At 41.2% G+C, this 9,498-nt stretch overlaps 1 long non-coding RNA gene across 1 annotated transcript; it reads right to left on the reverse strand.

Moving 5' to 3' along the window:
- Window positions 1-2,500: 2,500 nt before the first annotated feature.
- LOC123926042 lies at window positions 2,501-8,140 on the reverse strand. Its single transcript, XR_006815145.1, has 2 exons — window positions 7,996-8,140; window positions 2,501-2,986 (listed from the first exon to the last, which is right to left on the reverse strand). It is a non-coding gene; the product is annotated as an uncharacterized LOC123926042 (long non-coding RNA).
- Between the last annotated feature and the right edge of the window lie 1,358 nt (window positions 8,141-9,498).

Below are 9,498 nucleotides of genomic sequence, written 5' to 3' on the forward strand. Positions count from 1 at the left end.
GTCTGGGTGGAAGTCACAGTGGGAAGGCTATTTTACTATGTTTGCTTTCTTTTTCTTTCCTACTCTACTCCTCTGTTTATTACTGGTTGCTGTCATTAAGATCTGGGACACACACACACACACACACACACACACACACACATACAATCTTAAGAATATTCTTTATCTCACACAACATAATAACATAATCTTAGAGGAATGACAGAGATGCCACCAGGATGGAGGTGGAACAGCTGCCCAGCCAAAAAGAACAGCAAGCATGTCAAGGGAATGGCTTGGCATGGCACCAGCCCACAGAAGAGGGTCCTAAGAGGGTGTAACTATTGGGCAAGAGTCCCTGGGGCCTGGGATCAGAGACCTGAGTTATGAATGCAGGCAAACAATTTCACATGCCTGTGCCTCAGTTTTCTCATCTGTAAAACAGAAATAATTGCCCATCTTGTGGAATTGTTTCAAAGAGCATATGTGAAAGATTTTTAAAAGTGGGGATTATAAACATATAATTGATTATTATTAACATTCATATCATAAAAACATTTTATAACCCATGGTATGTAATATATAATGATTATGATATATTTTATGACATAGAGTGTTTGAATATACATTAAATATCATTCCGTTTTTCAGAATTAATTTGATATGTTGTTCCCAACATGTAGACTATTAAACTGTGGCTGATGTATACTCACTATATATCACTAAGGTGACAGTTGTTACATTATGCTTTTGGTGCAAAGACCAATTTCTCAGCTGAAGTAGCTGCTGAGCAGTGAACAGAGCCCTGGGTGTCCATAGTGTCCCAAACCCGTCACCTTGATTCTGTCACTCCTTGATGTGCACCCTGGTCGGGTCATACACCTTCTCTGAGCCTGAGTCTTTGTATCCGCACAATGGAGTTAGATCCATGATCTCTAAGGTTCCCTCCCTGGTTGGCGATTCTGTTTCTCATGTGAGGCATCTGAGTTAGGCTTGGGGGAAGTCAGCAACCATGTTATCTATTACTGAATAACAAATCACCCCAACACTTAGCAGCTTCAGCAACATTTATTATCTCACAGTTTCTGTGGGTCAGGAATCCAGGCTCAGCTCAGCAAGGGGCCTTCTGTCAAGCTCTTGGCCAGACTAGCAGTCACTGTAGTGTTCAGTGGTGGGGAACATCCACTTCCAAACTCATTCTTGTAACTGCTGACAGAATTCAATTCCCCCGTGGTTATCCTCCAGGGACTGAAGTCTTGTTGCTGGATGCTGGCCAGAGACAACTGTTCCTTGCCAGGGGGGCTCCATGGGCTACTCAAAACAAGGCAGCTGGATTTCCCCAGAGTGAGAGCCCTGAGAAAGAATCAGAAGGAAGGAGAGAGAGAGATGCCCAAAATAGAACCCACAGTCTTTTTGTAACCAGATCTTGGAAGTGGCATTACATAGCTTCTGCTGAATTCTACTCATCAGAGGAAAGTCAGCAAATCTAGCTCACATTCAAGGGGAGGGGATTACACAAGGGCATGTATAGTGGGAGACAGGGATCTGTGGGACATTTAAGAGCTGGCCAACCACAGCAACTAAGGGAGAATTATCAGGGAATTGCCTCATCGTTGAAATCGTAGGATTCTAATTATCCATTGGTTCATTCCTACAGCAAACATTATTCATTGCCTTCCATGACAATGCCTCATATTACATGCTCTGAAAGAGCAAAGATAACCACTAAGAAAGTCCTTGTCCCTGTCTGTTCTCAGTGAAGCAGATATGTGAGACTATCAGAATCACTGGGCGCTGTTTCCCAGTTATGTGTACCCACAAAGATTCTCCACTCACATTGATCCTAATATGCTTTCCTGTTAAGAACTACTAATAAGAGAAAGGCTAAAACTGGTACTTGAAGGACCAACTATAGGATAATGTAGAAATAGGGCAGGACTGTAAGAGGGTTCTCCTGCTGCCAGACCCAGAAGCATTATTAGAAGAAGCAAATGTTACATGATGCCAAGTTCCAATAAAGAACCAGAGGGTGACTGCCTCCTAAGGAAACACTTCCAGTGCCTTCCTTATTTCACTTAATTCTCTCTTTTTCTGTGTCCATTTTTCCCCACCCGTTAGCAACTCCACTGAGGACAATGTCCTACCTGTTTATATCCCCATCCTCGTCTTCGGGGCCCCATCCCATAAAGTCTCTCTCCTGTCAATCTTTCCTTTTAGTTTATTTAGTTAATATTTTCAATTTTGCCCGTGGTACATATTCACTAGGTTAATGTTAACTTTAAATAAAATAAAATGAGGTACAAAGTACTACAGGAGTTTAGAGGGGGTAATAAACTTAACCAAGAATATCATTTGAAATCTTCCTAAGAAAGAGATGGAATTTATATTTGGTTTCCTTTGAAATTCATATTTGCTGGTAAAGTTTTGTCACATATTGCTGCTTGGAGGTGAGCGCCTTGTGTAGAGCACAATCAGGTCAGAAGGAGGCTGCTTATGCCTTCAATTCAATTTTAGTCATCCATGACCTTTAGAGTTTTCTGCCTCCCTTTATCTTTCTTCATGGCAACACTCAGGGGGAAAATGTTGTTATCTTCACGAAATGCTGATACTGTGCACTGTGGGCATACATGAGAAGGCTCCATATGGTACAAATGCTCCCAAATGGGTTAAATAGTATCCCTCCGAAATTCATGTCCACCCAGAACCTCAGCATGTAACCTTTTTTGGAAATACAGTCTTTACCGATGTAACTAGTTAAGGATCTAGAGCTATAATCACTCAGGATTTAGGTCCATCCAATGATGTCCTTATAAGAATAGGAGAGGACACAGAGACATAAAGAAGGGCCTGTGGAGACAGAGTCGGTGATTGGAGTTATGCCATCACAAGCCAAAGAATGCCAGGAGCCATCGGAACCTGGAAGATGCAAGGAGGGCTTCTCCGCTAGAGCCTTTGCTGGGAGTGCAGCCCTGCCAACATCTTGATTTCAGTCTTCTGGCCTCCAGATCTGTGAGGGAAGAAATTTCTATTATTTTAAGCTACCAAGCTGTGATAATTTGTTTCAGTAGCCTCAGGAAACAAATGCAGTCTCCAAACACCCACTGAACTATGGGTAACTCAGACACAAATGCATCAGTAATGATTTCCCTAAGATGAGTGCTAAGTATTCAAGTCCTCTTGTACCCAAGGTGGGATGTTTTCTGCTTTGGGGACATTGCAGAAGAGGAAGAAAAGGAGGAAAGAGAAATGAAGTGTTGGAAGTGCTTTGGTTTTCTGGCCAAGGGTGTGCCTTGGTTGAACACTGGCCACCATTCCTTAGAAAGTGTCACTGCGGAAAGTGTGCATGGATCTGTAGATGGTGTCTTCCAGAGTGAGGCAGGTTAGTGAGACTGTGGGGCCGCTACATTCCAGTTAGAACTAGAGGGTTATAGGAATTGTGAGAGTTATTCCTTCATAGAAACTGCAAAAGTAGCATAATCTATGAGGCACTGACTATGAGTGTGATCTCACAGGTTGAGAGAAGGAGGCTAACTGGGAAAGTTCTAGTGGAGTCAAGGATGACATGAGATGGGGAGCCAAGGGGCATGACAGAAGGCAGGCAGTGTCTGTTGGAGTTAGGCATGCAGACCTTGGAGCTAGATCAGCTCTTGTTTTGCATCCCTGCTTTGTTTCTTATCACCTATATAATCTGAAGTGACTCTAAACCTTTCTAATCACTAAAATCGGAGAGAAGTAGAACCTATCTTTTGTTATGTGAGAGCTAATGCAATAGTGTTCAGAGAACATAGGATTATGTGCTTAAAACTTAGCTTAACAAACATTAATCATCGTCATCATGACTATTATTTTGGGCTAGGACACTGTTTTAGTGAATTGGAACTGTCATGATAGACACAAGCAAGGAGCAAAATTCATTGATTAGGTTAAACCATGCAGGGCCTATGGCCCTTTCAGGCTCAGAAAGGAGACTTTCTTTGGACCTTATGCTATTCCCTTGAAATTCCATCAGTTGAAGTATGACTGTGTATTTATTCTTCCAAGACTGGAATTTCACAATAATTGATGATTTACAAAACTACTCATTTATATATAAAACAACTATTAAGAACTTTCAAAGAGTGAAGTAGAAAACTAGAGACAGTTATTTTATTTAAGGAAAGAATGAGTTAGCTAGCTCATTTTAGAAAGAACAAAATTTGACTTTTGAACCAACATGTCATAAAAATTAAAATATAAATACAGGCAGACCACAGCGTTGCACTGTCCACACACTGTCCACACAGTAACCGCTAGCAACATGTGGGCTGTTGAAAATTTGAAATGTGTCTAGTCTGAACTGCAGCACTCAGATTGGTGCTCACAGGACCACATGCCCAGAACTCACCTTCCTCCGTCTCTAAACCTCTCCCAAAGAGTCAGCTTCCAAGAATGCTAGACCTGTGTGTCTGGGTTCTTTACTAACAATTAGCAGAGTTCTTTGTTTGGGAGTTTGGTTTTGGGGGAAAAAAAACCAATCCAGACAAATACAGACATGAATAGTTCTCTCTTCGCCTCGCCCCCTCCAACTATAGAATTAGACAATTCTATAATCTCCATCTGAAAATATCAGTATCTAATAACATAGCATCACTCAAGGAAATGACTTTTCTGCACCTAACTCTTCCCTGCTCCAATTCAGTCCCTATCCTGCAGTTCTTCTCATGGTGGAGGGAAAACAGCCTACTCCATCCAGCTATGGGCCCTCCCCCGTGTTTGCAAATAGTTAATAAATTAACCTTGCTTCTTTTTATATTGAATACATTAAAAATTTTTCAGTGTTTCACTGGTTTGGGGCTTGTTTGATTTTGATTTCTTGACCTTAACCTGATTCTACTTGAGTTTCGAAGCATTAAATTCTTTCAGGTACTTTCAGAGTCATTTTCTAAACTTGTTTCCGTTGGTCTTTTTAGAGCTCCGCCCTTCTTCTGCAAAGGACTTGGTATTCCACTATAGCAATGAGAACAGTGTTTTAAAGCATGGCATATAGAATGGAAAAAAGAACCCTCGGTTTCCATGCTTTATACTTCTCTTTATCCTCAATCAGTACCTATTCCCCATCACAGTACCAGAGTCACACTGATTCATGTTCAATGTCTTTACCACTCTTCCCTGTCATTCTTGTACTACCTCCAATTCCGAGCAAGATATTTGTTTCCCTGTCTTTCCTGTTACCCTGCAGTTTTCATCTTAGGTTCCATTCTATTTGCTTTAAATTTGGCAAAGAAAAACTATTAAGAAAGGCGGTTTTTAAGGTTGTAAGTGAAATTGTGTAAAATAAGAGCTCAAATCTCTTTTATTTCTTTAGCTTATCTTATTTCCCAAAGTGAAAAATGCACCTGCTACTCAAACCATAATTCTTTGGTCAGCAGCTTCTTGGTCAGAATGAAATTCCTTCCCTTCCCTTCAAAAATAGCAAATATATCAAGAGCGTTGTTTCACCGTACATATTGAATTATGGAATACCCATAATATTTCCTGGCCCTGAAGATTTCTTAATGTTTGCAGGATGTAGTTCCAGAACACTATTAACTCAGCTAAAGATCCATAAAGGGCAAGTGAATTTGGAATCAGAAAAAGACGCTGATACACATTCTTTTTATTTTTAGCATGTTTTTTGCATTGTAGGTAGCCTACAGTGTTTTCCAGTGATTAATAATGAAATCGATGATTAAAATAACTTTGGCTAGTTGGTAAAAGCTTGATGATCAAAAACTAAGTTACAAAAATATTAAAACCGTATGTAAAATAAAAAATAAATTTTAAAAAATAAAATGAAAAAGAAATGAAACTCAAGGCTTTACATCTTTTAGCAATCTTCATTGAAATGAATAAAAAATAGTACATTTCCATTATGGAAAGCAGAACCATTGAATAAAAGCATAAATAAGAAATAAAATTATTTTAATGAGTTTTTAATTTTTAATTTCTGAATTTTTTTAATGTCTGAGACTCCTTCTTGTTCATATTTATCTCACTGCCTGGTAACCTGTTCTTTTTTTTATAGCCTCAGTACTCAATGAGGATGCTACTTGGACTTCTTTTCAGCCTCTTAATGTCCACCATGAATCCTCTGTCCCAGGAACAATTACTCCAATTGTCCAGGTAAATCTCTTTCCATGCTAAGTCCTGATTCTCTTCAAAGGCCTACTGCTTTTTCTAATGCTGGTGCATATGCTTGTCTCACTATCAGTAGCTGATATGGAGTGGATCCATCTAGTAACTGTGTAAGTCAGAACGGTTAACTTCACAGGAATATAGGCCCTCCCTCATGTCTCCCACTGCCTCGCAAAGCAGACAAGATCTGCCAACAGATCACACATCCCAAACTACCACAGTGGCTCTGTTCCCACCGTCATCCATGTAACTCTGATATGAAATCAGGGAATCCATAACTTGCTGCACAAGGTAGGAACAGGCTTATCCAATCTAACAAGCTCTGAATCTACCTCCATCCCCTTCTCCTACACTGTGAACTTGTGACAGAGTCCCAGAAAAGCTGGCATTCTGACAGGGTACCATGAATGCAAGTGTATCAGTACTTTTAAAGAGAAACTAGAAACCCAATTGCTAAGTAGAGATAGTAGAGTTTTTGAATTCAACCCTACATTCTACAGTCAGGCCACTCACTGTGCAGCACAATTAATTGGCACCAGAAACTCAAAAGAAAAATGTATATGTATCAGGAAGTCCTTTACACCTTGGCCTCCAGTGAGGTTAGACCAAGAATGCAGGTAAAGCCAGGTACTGCCAAGGATAAATTTAAGATGATGTCAACATGTAGCTCTCTATCACAAGGGGAAGAAAAATTGAAATTGTATTTACATGGACAAATAATTTTATCAAAATGGCTGCAAACACCCAGGAGACTATATTCTCCACTTTTCAACTGCATTTTTGTGAAATGCACAAAGACCTTATGTCCCAAAGCTTTGTTTTTTCCCCCACGTCTGTCCTCTCTCTGAAAATATCATGCATTATCTTTTACTGAATTGTTGGCTGAACTCTGTTTCCCCTTGATCTCTGTTCCCATTCTGATCCTAGCTTTTGAAGAAACTTATAGCAAAGCTTGCTTTGGCCTGACAGACACAGAGCATGGGTCAGGCATTTGATATGTTTGGATTTCCATAGCAGCTCCATCCCTTACTAACTTCATGACCTTGGAAAACTACCTGGCATCTGTCACCCTCAGCTTCCTCATCTGTTAATGACAATGCCCAAGGTATGAGCAATATGTTACCCAAGCACCAAGAGTAGGGGCCCAATTAGAGATAAGATAAGTACGAACCCTCCAGGTTTAAATGGAGGCTTTAGAAATTTAAGAATTCCAGAAGTTCCTTTCATGTACAATACCCTGCACGTGGGCTCGGAAGAACATAAAACCTCCAGGGTAACCACACACCTTCTCTCTAGGCAGACACATAAGCCCAGCCTGATCAAACTGGAGATCTGAATAGAATTGAAACAAAAGTTCCTTTTGCAGAGATGGCTCTCCTGGATACAATGCAGAAGCTTAATCCCAAATCTTTTCTGTATTTCCCTGCCAAATGCAATGACAGGTGGCAATTTCACTAAGCTCTGAAAGTCATTTAATCCATTCTGGAAATTATTTAAGGTCCCCTCACTCCATTGCCCAGCCTCCCCTCTTGGTACATGAACACCCAAGGATATCTCCTAGTTTTGAAAATTCCTGATTCTGGAACATGCTGGGGACTCCTTTGCCACGAAGGAACATTCAGTGATGTGTTCCTAAAATCAGAGTCCAATTCACCATGCCTGGATTTCTTAACATTACTAATAAGAAAATTTCCATGCAGATGTAGTTCAGGTAATATAGGGCAGGGCTGGTGAAGAGATTACAGTTTTCTTCTTATTTTAATAAATAATGGTGCTAAGATCAAATACATGTGCATGTATCAGAACATGAGATCAATAAAACTCATATATAAGGTAAAGATGAATATTGACTTCACTAATTACCTTTCCTCTACTTTGACTCCAAGAAAGACTTTTCTTCAGCACCCTATCAGATCAGGAGCCTCCCACCATGTTGAAGTCTGAGCTGAAAAAATAGGATCCAAATTGTTCCAGGGCTGCCATTTGGGAGACTTTTGCCTGCACCCACCTTTTGTGGAAGTGCGGGCAATTCCAGGGAAGTGTATTTCTGCTCCTACACGGCTGACCTGACTTGACAAGCTATCCGGGAAAGCACAGGAGAGAACCTGAGACAGCCACTGTCCCTCCAGCTGCCTCAAGGCCTGATGGCTGTCCATGTCCGGTGGAATCCAGGGCACTTATATTTCATTGTCTGTGACAAAGTCAGCAACTCTCTACTATAATAGAGTCAGATGCCCATTGCACTCCTCTACAGTTCCCAGCCATTTCTAGTGGGGTGTGACCATGTCTCCAGCTGTGCCGATGAGCTGTGAGGGAAAGATGATGTGAGTCACTTGGGGGAGGAGACAGTGAAAAACCCGCGAGTGGTGCTCCTTTCTCTCTTTCCTTGCTTCAGGGACCAGTGCCATTCCAACATTCCAGATGGCAGCATGTCTTCAACCAGAGACTCCAAGTGACAACTGCCAGCAGAGTCCCCGAATGACCACCCTGACCCTCAGTTCACGATGGATTTGTCATGTGTACAACAATAAACCTTCAGGATTTCATATTATTTGGGTACCACGGCATAACCTAGCTGATCCCATCTAGTACATCCTAAAACCCAAACCCTTTTTCCTACTCCACACTGGGAGGATTTACCTTCCTTATACCCAGAAGTCTAAGCCACCCACCAATAATGTGAGATGACAGTCACAACAATGCAGAAGTAACATCTGACCAAAATGCCCATTGTGTGTACGTGCATTAATAACTGGAAATGGTCACAGTATCATCTCTGGACAGTAGAATTATGGACAAATTTAATTTCTGCTCTTTATATCATTCTGAATTTTTTCTAGTTTCCTTCAATGTATGTGTATTCCTTTTATAATCAGAAAATAATATCAACATTATTTTAAAAAATAAATTTGTTGCATTGATATCAGTAAAACATCTCAGGGCATATGGGCATTCAAAACAAAATGGTTCTTCTGCACTACAGGCACAATTTGCTTCTAGCTTCTGCCTCAGCCATCTCTGGGCTCACCAGTCTCACCCATGGCATCTGTGGGGGCCTGCAATCTCATCGTTCTGACCATAAGCCACACGTTTTTGGCCCTAGACCTGCACTAGATCACAGACTCCAGGAGGGAAGGTCAACATCCCACTGAGACATAGTGTGAGCAGGGCTATGCCCCCTCCCAGCCTCTGGGGGCAAGCCTGCCCCATGCCCCAGTCTGAGCCTCCAGCATTCTCTGGTTTGTGGGTGCATTACTCCAGTCCCTGCCTCCTCTTCCTCGTCACCTCTTCTTCTCCTAAGGATACACATGATTGTATTTAGGGCCCACCCAGATAATCTAGGATAATCTCCTCTCTAGATCCTTA

The sequence above is a fragment of the Meles meles genome, chromosome 1, assembly GCF_922984935.1.
Source record: "Meles meles chromosome 1, mMelMel3.1 paternal haplotype, whole genome shotgun sequence".
Lineage (NCBI taxonomy): Eukaryota > Metazoa > Chordata > Mammalia > Carnivora > Mustelidae > Meles > Meles meles.